The sequence below is a fragment of the Cherax quadricarinatus genome, chromosome 10 (genome assembly GCF_038502225.1).
Source record: "Cherax quadricarinatus isolate ZL_2023a chromosome 10, ASM3850222v1, whole genome shotgun sequence".
NCBI lineage: Eukaryota > Metazoa > Arthropoda > Malacostraca > Decapoda > Parastacidae > Cherax > Cherax quadricarinatus.
In genome coordinates this window covers 32,085,919-32,099,761 of record NC_091301.1, presented here as the reverse complement: position 1 = coordinate 32,099,761, position 13,843 = coordinate 32,085,919, and the positions used below count along the sequence as shown (strand labels likewise).

The 13,843-nt window shown below is 45.8% G+C and overlaps 1 protein-coding gene across 1 annotated transcript in view; it reads left to right on the top strand.

The window, feature by feature from the left end:
• The window catches only part of LOC128688027 (uncharacterized), an 82,449-nt gene that overhangs the window by 20,048 nt on the left and 48,558 nt on the right, over positions 1–13,843 (top strand). The window lies entirely within an intron of this gene.

Sequence of the window (13,843 nt, the reverse complement as noted above, 5' to 3'; positions counted from 1 at the left end):
CAAATCATAACCTCTCCTCCTCCCTCTTCCCTCCTTGCCGTCTTCCATATGCCAACAGGAGTCTTCAATAAAGGTAAAAGTGATGTTAAATGTTCATTTATCCATTTCATTAGTCATTTATATTATTTCTCATTGTTTTCTGTATGTAAAACTATAGTTATTCTCTAGAAAATATATTTTTTATTAATATTTTTGGGTATCTGGAATGGATTAATTGGATTTACATTATTTCTTATAGGAAATATTGCTTCAGTTTTCTTATGATTCAGTTTTCGTCAGACTATTTCGAACGGATTAATCACGAAAACCAAGGTTCCACTGTAAATATATTTTTTAGCTACCATATTTGTTGTGTGGATAAAGACATGTACAGTTGAGAACATTTATTAGAGGAAACTTTTTATTGAGAGTGACTTCTTCAGTCCTAGGACAAAAGAAGACACTTAGAATATTTCCTTTTATAAATATCTTGAATTGTAAGTGTCTTTCTCTTTGTCATTTATTTAGTGTATTTTATGAGTTTATTGGAGAAGCATCATTGAAAAGACTCATGGCTAAACATACTATGTATAATTCTTGAAAATATTTAATATGAAAGTTATTTTAATATTAATAGTAAATCTAGAGTATATTTCTCTCTTGTTTTTATTGTTGCTCTTTCTGTATTTTGCCTACACATTGATACAACATTGTCCAACTAACCTCAGGTGTTACATAAGCAACCACCCTAAGACCTTTGATCTAATGCAATACCCATAATAACTTTAATAATTGACAAGGTTTTATCTGAGAACTTCGTACATGCAACTAACAGAGTAAGACACAAATATTCCTCAACTGTTCATAAAGAAAGCAGAGGAAAAGTATAGATTTGCTGTATATTTTTGTGTAATTCTGGATATGTAAGTAAAAAAGATAGACATTATCTTTTACCAAGCCATTATCTTCACCAAGTGAGATGCTTCCCTTCTGAGAGGAACATTTTATATCTTGGAGGCTCTTAAGTACATAGTGTACAGGATTTTATTAACAAATGAGCAAGCACTGTACATTAGAACAGATGTGCTAGGTACTAGGCTGAATTAAAACATGAAGCTAATGTTCACTTATTTCTAGTATTAAAAATTAGCGTGTTCTGTGTATTGTGTTGTGTTGTGTTAATGTGTGTTGTTGTTGTTGTTGTTGTATGTATGTGTGTGTGCTGTGTGTACATGGTGTGTGTGCTGTGTGTGTGTGTGTACTTGTGTGTGTGAGTGTGTGTGTGTATGTACTTGTGTGTACTCGCCTAGTTGTGGTTACAGGAGTCGAGTCACAGCTTGACCCCTGCACACACACACAATGTGTGTGTGTATGTACATGTGTGTGTGTACATACATGTGTGTGTGTACATGTGTGTGTGTGTGTACATGTACTCACCTAGTTGTGGTTGCAGGGGTCGAGTCTCAGCTCCTGGCCCCACCTCATCACTGGTCACTACTCAGTCACTTTACCCGCTCCGTGAGCTTTATCATACCTCTCCTTAAAACTATGTACAGATCCTGCCTCCACTACATCACTTCCCAGACTATTCCACTTCATGACAACTCTGTAACTGAAGAAATAATTCCTGACATCCCTGTGGTTCATCTGACCCTTTGGCTTCCAACTGTAACCCCTTGTTGCTGTGTCCCATCTCTGGAACATCCTGTCTCTGTCCACCTTGTTGATTCCTCTCAGTATTTTGTGTCATTATCATATCTCCTCTATCTCTCCTGTCTTCTAGTGTCATCAGGTCAATTTCCTTTAACCTCTCCTCATAGGACCTACCCCTTAGCTCTGGGACTAGTCTTGTTGCAAAACTGTGCACTTTTTCTTGTTTCCTTACATGCTTGGCTAGGTTAGAGTTCCAAACTGGCACTGCATATTCCAATATGGGCCTAGCGTACACAGTGTACATGGTCCTGAATGACTCCTTATTAAGATGTCTGAATGCTGTTCTTAGGTTTTCCAGGTGTCCGTATGCTGCAGTAGTTATTTGGCTGATGTGTGCCTCAGGAGATGTGCCCGGTGTTATACTCACCCCAAGATCCTTTTCCATGAGTGAGGTTTGTAGTCTCTGGCCCCCTAGACTGTATTCCGTCTGTGGTCTTCTTTGCCCTTCCCCAAACTTCATGACCTTGCACTTGGTGGGGTTGAACTCCAGGAGCCAATTGCTGGACCAGACCTGCAGCCTGTCCAGATCCCTTTGTAGTTCTGCCTGGTCCTTGTCTGATTGAATTCTTCTCATCAACTTCACATCATCTGCAAACAGGGACACTTTGGAGTCTATTCCTTCTGTCATGTCATTCACAAATACCAGAAACAGCACCGGTCCTAGGACTGATCCCTGTGGCACCCCGCTTGTTACAGGCGCCCACTCTGACACCTCGCCATGTACCATGACTTGCTGTTGTCTTCCTCATAGGTATTCCCTGATCCATTGTAGTGCCTTCCCTGTTTTCCCTGCCTGGTCCTCCAGCTTTTCCACTAATCTCTTGTGTGGAACTGTGTCAAACACTTTCTTACAGTCCAAGAAAATGCAATTTACCCACTCTCTCTTTTGTCTTAATGCTGTCACCCTGTCGTAGAACTCTATTAGGTTTGTGATGCAGGATTTCCCATCCCTGAAACCGTACTGGCTGTTGTTGATATGTTCATTCCTTTCTAGGTGCTCTACCACTCTTCTCCTGATAATCTTCTCCATGACCTTGCATACTATGCATGTCAGTGACACTAGTCTGTAGTTTAATGCTTTGTGTCTTCTTTTTTAAAAATTGGGACTACATTTGCTGTTTTCCATACTTCAGGTAGTCACCCTGTTTTGATAGATATGTTGAAGATTATTGTTAGTGGTACACATAGTGCCTCTGCTCCCTCTCTCAGGACCCATGGAGAGATGTTATCTGGCCCCACCACCTATGAGGTATCTAGCTTGCTTAGCAGCCTCTTCACTTCTTCCTTGGTTGTATGTGCTGTGTCCATCACTTGATGGCGTATCCCACCACTCCACCTTTCTGGAGGCCCTTTTGTCTCCTCTGTGAACACTTCTTTGAATCTCATGTTGAGCTCCTTACATACTTCGCGGTCATTTCTTGTGACCTCCCTTCCTTCATTCCTCAGCTTGATTACCTGGTCCTTGACTGTTGTTTTTCTCCTGATGTGGCTGTACAACAGCTTTGGGTCAGATTCGGCTTTTGCTGCTGTCATTCTCTTATTGTCTTTGGGCCTCCCTTCTTACCTGTGCATATTCACTTCTCACTCTACAACTGCTCTTCTTATTCTGGGTCCTTTGCCTTCTATACTTTTTCCATTCTCTAGCACACTTTGTTCTGGCCTCCATGGACCTTTGGGTGAACCAAGGGCTCATCCTGGCTTTTTCGTTATTCCTGTTACCCTTGGGTAAAAACCTCTGCTCAGCTTCCTTGCATATTGTTGTCACATATTACATCATCTTGTTCACTGACTTCCCTGCCAGTTCTCTGTCCCACTGAACCCCATGCAGGAAATTCTTCATGCCTGCGTAGTGCCCTTTCCTGTAGTTAGCTTCATTCGTCTGGCCCTTCCTGCTTCCCTCTCCACTTGTAGCTCTACTATGTATTCGAAGCTCAGAACCACATGATCACTGGCCCTGAGGGGTCTTTCATATGTGATGTCTTCAATATCTGCACTACTCAAGGCGAATACTAGGTCCAGTCTCGCTGGTTCATCTTCTCTCTCTCTGGTAGTGTCCCTTATGTGTTGGTACATGAGGTTTTCCAGTACCACCTTCATCATCTTAGCCCTCCACATTTCTTGGCCCTCTTGTGGCTCCAAGTTCTCCCAATCGATTTCCTGGTGGTTGAAATCACTCATGATCAGTAGCTTTGCCCTGCACGCATGAACCCTTCTGGATACTGCAGCCAATGTGTCAGCCATCACTCTATTGCTCTCCTCATACTCTTACCTTGGCCTCCTGCTGTTCTGTGGTGGGTTATACATCACTGCAATTATCACCTTGGGACCTCCAGACTGAAGCGTTCCTGCTATGCAGTCACTTGTTTCTCCACTGTCTCCTCTCTCCAGCTCATCAAAATTCCATCTGTTTTTGATCAGCAGTGCCACTCTTCCACCCCCTTCCCTGTTCCCTCTGTCTTTCCTCAGGATCTGTTATCCTGTTGGAAAGATGGCATCTGTTATCATACCTGTAAGCTTGGTTTCTGTGAGAGCTATGATGTCCGGTGATGCCTCTTTGACTTTTTTGCCACGCCTCCCTCTTACTTGTTATTCCATCAGCATTTGTGTACCATACCTTCAGTTTCCTCTCCAACACTGTGGTTTGGGGGGCCTGTGAGGGTGGGGGACCTGGAGGTGTACTGTGGGATTCTATAACTGAGTGTGGGGGTGGGAGCTGTGAGTATGGATTGTAGTTTGTGTTGGGATGGTGTGATAGGTTGTGGGGTTCTGAGGATGGTTCTGTGTGTGCTTGCCCTTGTTGCTCTGCCCTGCTCTGATTGACCTCTGCTGGTACCGTCCTTGTCTCCCTTCCTAGCTCCTTTTGCTTTTTTGTCCTCTCCCTCAGCTGCTGTCATTCTGTTTGTGTTTGTCTCTGTCTAGTTAAAACCCTCTTGTACTCTGCCAAGTACTTTAACCGTGGTTTCTCTTGGAGGATCCTGTTCCGCACTGTTTGTCCTGAAAATCAGCTTGATCAGTCGTTTTCTCCCCTTCAAGTACCCCCCTATTCTCTGAAAATTTAGAGTCTCGTCCATGTCTTCGTCACCTATTTCTGTGATGATGTTCTCAATCTCCTTTCTTTCTGCCTGCCGTCTTTCAGTGCGTGTTCTTCCCTCGCTCTCCTAAAGCCCATGAATAAACACTGTGTGTGTACGTGTGTGTGTGTGTGTGTGTGTGTACGCACATACTCACCTAGTTGAGGTTGCAGGGGTCGATTCCAAGCTCCTGGCCCTGCCTCTTCACTGGTCGCTACTAGGTCACTCTCCCTGAACCATGAGCTTTATCGTACCTCTGCTTAAAGCTATGTATGGATCCTGCCTCCACTACATCGCTTCCCAAACTATTCCACTTCCTGACTACTCTGTGGCTGAAGAAATACTTCCTAACATCCCTTTGATTCATCTGTGTCTTCAGCTTCCAACTGTGTCCCCTTGTTGCTGTGTCCAGTCTCTGGAACATCCTGTCTTTGTCCACCTTGTCAATTCCTCTCAGTATTTTGTAAGTCGTTATCATGTCCCCCCTATCTCTCCTGTCCTCCAGTGTCGTCAGGTTGATTTCCCTTAACCTCTCCTCATAGGACATACCTCTTAACTCTGGGACTAGTCTTGTTGCAAACCTTTGCGCTTTCTCTAGTTTCTTTACATGCTTGGCTAGGTGTGGGTTCCAAACTGGTGCCGCATACTCCAATATGGGCCTAACGTACACGGTGTACAGGGTCCTGAACGATTCCTTATTAAGATGTCGGAATGCTGTTCTGAGGTTTGCCAGGCGCCCATATGCTGCGGCAGTTATTTGGTTGATGTGCGCTTCAGGAGATGTGCCTGGTGTTATACTCACCCCAATATCTTTTTCCTTGAGTGATGTTTGTAGTCTCTGGCCCCCTAGACTGTACTCCGTCTGTGGTCTTCTTTGCCCTTCCCGAATCCTCATGACTTTGCACTTGGTGGGATTGAACTCCAGGAGCCAGTTGCTGGACCAGGCTTGTAGCCTGTCCAGGTCTCTTTGTAGTCCTGCCTGATCCTCATCCGATTTGATTCTTCTCATTAACTTCACATCGTCCGCAAACAAGGACACTTCTGAGTCTATCCCTTCCGTTATGTCATTCACATATACCAAGAACAGCACAGGTCCTAGGACTGACCCCTGTGGAACCCCGCTTGTCACAGGCGCCCACTTTGACACCTCGTCACGTACCATGACTCGTTGTTGCCTCCCTGTAAGGTGCCTTTCCTGTTATGTGTGCCTGATCCTCTAGCTTTTGCAGTAACCTCTTGTGAGGAACTGTGTCGAAGGCCTTCTTGCAGTCCAAAAAATCGCAGTCGGTCCACCCCTCTCTCTCTTGTCTTACTTCTGTCACCTTGTCATAAAACTCTAATAGGTTTGTGACACAGGATTTTCCCTCCCTGAAGCCATGCTGGTTGTCATTTATACACTTGTTTCTTTCCAGGTGCTCCACCACTCTCCTCCTGATGATCTTCTCCATGACTTTGCATACTATACACGTTAGTGATACAGGTCTGTAGTTTAGTGCCTCATGTCTGTCTCCCTTTTTAAAAATTGGGACTACATTTGCCATCTTCCATACCTCGGGGAGTTGCCCAGTTTCAAATGATGTGTTGAAGATCTTTGTTAATGGTACACACAATGTCTCTGCTCCCTCTTTAAGGACCCATGGAGAGATGTTGTCTGGTCCCACCGCCTTTGAGGTGTCAAGTTCGCATAGCAGCTTCTTCACCTCCTCCTTGGTTATATGTACCTCATCCAGCACTTGCTGGTGCACCCCCCTGCTCTGATTTCCTGGAGTCCTACTGGTTTCCACTGTAAATACTTCTTTAAATCTTGTGTTGAGTTCCTGACATACCTCCCGGTCGTTTCTTGTGAATTCCCCATCACCCTTCCTCAGTCTGATTACCTGGTCCTTGACTGTTGTTTTCCTCCTGATGTGGCTGTACAACAGCTTCGGGTCAGTCATTACTTTTGATGCTATGTCATTTTCATATTGTCTCTGAGCCTCCCTTCTTATCTGTGCATATTCGTTTCTGGCTCTTCGGCAAATCTCTTTGTTTTACCGAGTTCTCTGTCTTCTGTACCTTTTCCATTCTCTAGTACACCTAGTTTTTGCCTCCCTACACCTTTGGGTGAACCAAGGACTCGTTCTGTTCTTCCCATTATTTCTGTTTCCCTTGGGAACAAACCTCTCCTCTGCCTCCTTGCATTTTGTTGCCACATAGTCCATCATTTCTTGTACTGGTTTTCCTGTCAGTTCCCTCTCCCACTGAATGTCTTGAAAGAAGTTCCTCATGCCTGAGTAGTTCCCCCTTTTGTAGTTTGGTTTTTCCCACCCTATTCCTGCTGCTCTCTCCACTTGGAGCTCAACTATGTAGTCGAAGCACAGAACCACATGATCACTAGCTCCCAGGGGCCTTTCATACATGATATCCTCGATGTCAGAACTACTCAAGGTGAATACAAGGTCCAGTCTTGCTGGTTCATCCTCTCCTCTCTCTCTGGTAGTGTCTCTAACATGTTGATGCATGAGGTTTTCCAGTACCACATCCATCATCTTGGCTCTCCATGTTTCGGGACCCCCATGGGGCTCCAGGTTTTCCCAGTCAATCCCCTTGTGATTGAAATCACCCATAACTAGTAACTTTGCTCCCCCCATGTGTGCTCTCCTGGCCACCTCGGCTAGTGTGTCGACCATTGCTCTGTTGCTCTCATCGTATTCTTCTCTTGGCCTCCTGCAGTTCTGTGGTGGGTTGTACATTACTGCAATTATCACCTTATGTCCCTCAGACTGGATTGTTCCTACTAAGTAGTCCCTTTCGCCCGTGCCATCCATTCCTTCCATTTTCTCAAACCCCCACTGGTTTTTAATGAGCAGTGCAACTCCTCCTCCCCCTCTCCTCCCTCTGTCTTTCCTGAGGATTTGATATCCGGATGGAAAGATTGAATCTGTTATTATTCTGGTGAGTTTTGTTTCTGTGAGTGCTATTATGTCTGGGGATGTCTCCTTGATTCTTTCATGCCACTCCTCATACTTACTTGTTATTCCATCTGCATTTGTATACCACACCTTCAACTTCTTTTCTAAGATTGTGGTCTGGGAGGTGTATTGGGGTTGGGGAAGTGGGAGACCTGATAAGGAACTATGGGTGGTTGCTGTGGGGGTGGAGTTTGTAATGCAGTGGGTGGGGGCATTGGATGTGGCATGGGTGTTTTGGTTTAGAGTGTTTGGTTGCACTGGGGTTGACCTGGTTGGGAGGCTTCTATAGGAAGTTGTGAGGGAGGCTGTATTTGATCTTCCTGTGTCTGGGATCTCCTGTCTGTCTTCTCCATCCCCTCTCTTTCCTCCTTTCGCCTTTGTACCATCTCTCTCTGTTTCTGCCTTTCTGCTTGTGTTCTGTCTCGGTCGAGATACACCTTCCTGTATGCCGGCATGTCCCTTAATCGTGCTTTCTCCTGCAGGATCCTGTTCCGAGTCGATTCTGCCTTGAAGGTCACTTTCACTGGCCGGGTTCTTTTTTTTACAAACCTCCCTATTCTCCGAAAATTTTCCAGCTGGGTCATGTCGTCTTCTCCTATTGCTTTCATGATGCTTTCAATTGCTTTTTTTTCCCCTTGTTTTCTTGCTTCATATGTTTCCCCTTCAACTTCCTGGAGCCCATACACAAAGACTGACCTCACCCTTTCATTCTCCCACTGCATATTCCTGTGTATCCCCTCATTCAATCTGATTTCCTCCATTGCAGCTTTCCTTTGTTCAGTTTCACTAGCTAATGTACTTGGGCTCAGTGGCCTGTCATTTTCCCTTCTCGGCTTTCCCTGGGCTCTGCTGTGGTCTGTTAGGGCCTCCACATATAGCTTAGCCCTTTCATTTACTACAGTCTCCACTGATTGAGCTTCTACATGCAGTTTTGCTCCTTCTTTCCCTACAGTCCCCTTATTTGTGACTGAGGTAGCAGTCTCTGTTGTCAATCCCAAAATGTTCTTTAGTTCTTTAGGCTGTTTCAGATTTTTCAGTTCCTCTTCTAAACTCTGTATCCTGGCCTCTGCTGCTTTGACTTGCACCTCCCACTTCCTGCTTTCCATGTCTATCCTCTCTTCCATTCTCATGCTAAGTTCTTCTAGTTTCTTTTCCCATTCATGTTCCCTTTTTGTGAGCTCTGCTGCCCAATCTTCCTTTGCAGTTTCCTCCTCCTGTCCCTTGGTTTTTCTTGTTGCTCTCTGGCAACCCATTTTTGTTTTATCCTGATTGCCTCAGAGTGGGAAACCTATGTAATTCTGTATGTTAGGTTAGTATTGTGTATGTCAGAGTGTGGGGGGAGGAGGTAGAGGAGGAACTGTGGCTATGTGGGAGAGTAGTGGGAAGGGGGAGTGGGAAATAGAGTGAAGCAAGTGGGTGAGTGGGAGAGGGAGAGGGGGAAGGAGTGAGATGTCGGTGGGGGAGGGGGGGAGTGTATGTGTGAGTCTGGCAATGTGTGTGTGTGTGTGTGTGTGTGTACTCACCTATTTGTACTCACCTATTTGTGGTTGCAGGGGTCGAGTCACAGCTCCTGGCCCCGCCTCTTCGCTGATTGCTACTAGGTCCTCTCTCTCCCTGCCCCATGAGCTCTATCATACCTCGCCTTAAAACTATGTATGGTTCCCGCCTCCACTACGTCACTTTCTAGGCTATTCCACGGCCTGACTACTCTATGACTGAAGAAATACTTCCTAACATCCCTTTGATTCATCTGAGTCTTCAACTTCCAATTGTGACCTCTTGTGTCTGTGTCCCCTCTCTGGAACATCCCGTCTTTGTCCACCTTGTCTATTCCGCGCAGTATTTTATATGTCGTTATCATGTCTCCCCTGACCCTCCTGTCCTCCAGTGTCGTCAGGCCAATTTCCCTCAACCTTTCTTCGTAGGACAATCCCCGTAGCTCTGGGACTAGTCTTGTTGCAAACCTTTGCACTTTCTCTAATTTCTTGACGTGCTTGACTAGGTGTGGATTCCAAACTGGTGCTGCATTCTCCAGTATGGGCCTGACGTAAATGGTATACAGAGTCTTAAACGAATCCTTACTGAGGTATTGGAACGCTATCCGTAGGTTTGCCAGGCGCCCGTATGCTGCAGCAGTTATCTGATTGATGTGCGCCTCAGGAGATATGCTCGGTGTTATACTCACCCCCAGATCTTTTTCCTTGAGTGAGGTTTGCAGTCTTTGGCCATCTAAACTATATTGTGTCTGCGGTCTTCTTTGCCCTTCCCCAATCTTCATGACTTTGCATTTGGCAGGGTTAAATTCAAGGAGTCAGTTGCTGGACCAGGCTTGTAGCCTGTCCAGGTCTCTTTGTAGTCCTGCCTGATCCTCATCCGATTTGATTCTTCTCATTAACTTCGCATCATCTGCAAACAAGGACACTTCTGAGTCTGTCCCTTCCGTTATGTCGTTCACATATACCAAGAACAGCACAGGTCCTAGGACTGACCCCTGTGGAACCCCGCTTGTCACAGGCGCCCACTCTGACACCTCGTCGCGTACCATGACTCGTTGTTGCCTCCCTGTCAGGTATTCTCTGATCCATTGCAGTGCCTTTCCTGTTATGTGTGCCTGATCCTCTAGCTTTTGCAGTAACCTCTTGTGAGGAACTGTGTCGAAGGCCTTCTTGCAGTCCAAATATATGCAGTCGATCCACCCCTCTCTCTCTTGTCTTACTTCTGTCACCTTGTCATAAAACTCTAGTAGGTTTGTGACACAGGATTTTCCTTCCCTGAAACCCTGCTGGTTGTCTGCAGTCCAAAAATATGCAGTCGATCCACCCCTCTCTCTCTTGTCTTACTTCTGTCACCTTGTCATAAAACTCTAGTAGGTTTGTGACACAGGATTTTCCTTCCCTGAAACCGTGCTGGTTGTCAATTATTCACTTGTTTCTTTCCAGGTGCCCCACCACTCTCCTCCTGATGATCTTCTCCATGACCTTGCATACTATACACGTTAGTGATACAGGTCTGTAGTTTAGTGCCTCATGTCTGTCTCCCTTTTTAAAAATTGGGACTACATTTGCCATTTTCCATACCTCAGGGAGTTGCCCAGTTTCAAATGATGTGTTGAAGATCTTTGTAACTCAACTATGTAATCAAAACACTGAACCATATGATCACTAGCTCCAAGGGGCCTTTCATATGTGATATCATTGATGTCCAAACTCCTCAAGGTGAATTCAAGGTCCAGTCTTGCTGGATCATCCTCGCCTCTCTCTGTCTGGTAGTGTCTCTAGCATGTTGATGCATGAGGTTTTCCAGTACCACATCCATCATCTCGGCTCTGCATGTTTCGGGACCCCCATGGGGCTCCAGGTTTTCCTAGTCAATCTCCTTGTGATTGAAATCACCCATAACTAGTAACTTTGCTCCCCCATGTGAGCTCTTCTGGCCACCTCGGCTAGTGTGTCAACCATTGCGCTGTTGCTCTCGTTGTATTCTTCCCTTGGCCTCCTGCAATTCTGTGGCGGGTTGTACATTACTGCAGTTACCACCTTATGGCCCTCAGACTGGATTGTGTGTATATGTATGTATGTGTGTATGTGTGTGTGTACATGTGTGTACGTGTGTGTGTACATGTGTGTACGTGTGTGTGTACATGTGTGTATGTACATGTGTGTGTGTGTACTCACCTAGTTGAGGTTGCAGGGGTCGAGTCCAAGCTCCTGGCCCCGCCTATTCACTGGTCGCTACTAGGTCACTCTCCCTGAACCATGAGCTTTATCATACCTCTGCTTAAAGCTATGTATGGATCCTGACTCCACTACATCGCTTCCCAAACTATTCCACTTCCTGACTACTCTGTGGCTGAAGAAATACTTCCTAACATCCCTTTGATTCATCTGTGTCTTCAACTTCCAACTGTGTCCCCTTGTTACTGTGTCCAGTCTCTGGAACATCTTGTCTTTGTCCACCTTGTCAATTCCTCTCAGTATTTTGTAAGTCATTATCATGTCCCCCCTATCTCTCCTGTCCTCCAGTGTCATCAGGTTGATTTCCCTTAACCTGTGTATGTATGTGTACTCGCCTAGTTGTACTCACCTAGTTGAGGTTGCGGGGGTCGAGTCCGAGCTCCTGGCCCCGCCTCTTCACTGATCGCTACTAGGTCACTCTCCCTGAGCCGTGAGCTTTATCATACCTCTGCTTAAAGCTATGTATGGATCCTGCCTCCACTACATCACTTCCCAAACTATTCCACTTACTGACTACTCTGTGGCTGAAGAAATACTTCCTAACATCCCTGTGATTCATCTGTGTCTTCAGCTTCCAACTGTGTCCCCTTGTTACTGTGTCCAATCTCTGGAACATCCTGTCTTTGTCCACCTTGTCAATTCCTCTCAGTATTTTGTATGTCGTTATCATGTCCCCCCTATCTCTCCTGTCCTCCAGTGTCGTCAGGTTGATTTCCCTTAACCTCTCCTCGTAGGACATACCTCTTAGCTCTGGGACTAGTCTTGTTGCAAACCTTTGCACTTTCTCTAGTTTCTTTACGTGCTTGGCTAGGTGTGGGTTCCAAACTGGTGCCGCATACTCCAATATGGGCCTAACGTACACGGTGTACAGGGTCCTGAATGATTCCTTATTAAGATGTCGGAATGCTGTTCTGAGGTTTGCTAGGCGCCCATATGCTGCAGCAGTTATTTGGTTGATGTGCGCTTCAGGAGATGTGCCTGGTGTTATACTCACCCCAAGATCTTTTTCCTTGAGTGAGGTTTGTAGTCTCTGGCCCCCTAGACTGTACTCCGTCTGCGGTCTTCTTTGCCCTTCCCCAATCTTCATGACTTTGCACTTGGTGGGATTGAACTCCAGGAGCCAATTGCTGGACCAGGTCTGCAGCCTGTCTAGATCCCTTTGTAGTTCTGCCTGGTCTTCGATCGAGTGAATTCTTCTCATCAACTTCACGTCATCTGCAAACAGGGACACCTCAGAGTCTATTCCTTCCATCATGTCGTTCACAAATACCAGAAACAGCACTGGTCCTAGGACTGACCCCTGTGGGACCCCGCTGGTCACAGGTGCCCACTCTGACGTGTGTGTGTGTGTGTGTGTGTGTGTGTGTGTGTGGACATGTGTGTACATGTGTGTGTATGTGTGTGTGTACATGTGTGTGTATGTGTGTGTGTACATGTGTGTACATGTGTGTGTGTGTGTTTGTGCACATGTACTCACATGTGTGTGTGCATGTGTACTCGTGTGTGTGTGTGTGTGTTCATGTGTGTGTTCATGTGTGTGTTCATGTATGTGTTCGTGTGTGTGTGTGTGTGTGTGTGTGTACTCACCTAATTGTGGTTGCAGGGGTCGAGACTCAGCTCCTGGCCCCACCTCTTCACTGACTGCTACTGGGTCCTCCCTCTCCCTGCTCCATGAGCTTTATCATACCTTGTCTTAAAACTATGTTTAGTTCCTGCCTCCACTACATCGCTTTCCAGACTATTCCACTTCCTAACAACTATGTGGCTGAAGAAATACTTCCTAACATCCCTTTGACTCATGTGAGTCTTCAGCTTCCATTTGTGACCCCTTGTTTCTGTGTCCCATCTCTGGCACATACTGTCTCTGTCCACCTTGTCTATTCTGGCGATGTGCTTGGTATTATACTCACTCCTAGATCTTTCTCCTTGAGTGAGGTTTGCAGTCTTTGGCCTCCTAGCCTATGCTCTGTGATCTTCTTTGCCCTTCTCCAATCTTCATGACTTTGCATTTGGCGGGGTTAAATTCTGGGAGCCAGTTGCTGGACCATGCATGCAGCCTGTCCAGGTCTCTTTGGAGAATTGTCTGGTCTGCATCTAATTTAATTCTCCTCAGTAACTTCACATCATCTACAAGCAGGGACACTTCTGAGTCTATCCCTTCCATCATGTCGTTCACATATACCAAGAATAGCACTGGTCACCGGCGCCCACTTTGATACCTCATCACAGACCATGACTCACTGTTGCCTTCCTGTTAGGTATAGTGTGTGTGTGTGTGTGTGTGTGTGTACGTGTGTGTGTGTGTACGTGTGTGTGTGTGTGTGTACGTGTGTGTGTTTGTACATGTGTGTGTGTGTGTGTGTGTACATGTGTGTGTGTGCATGTGTGTGTATGT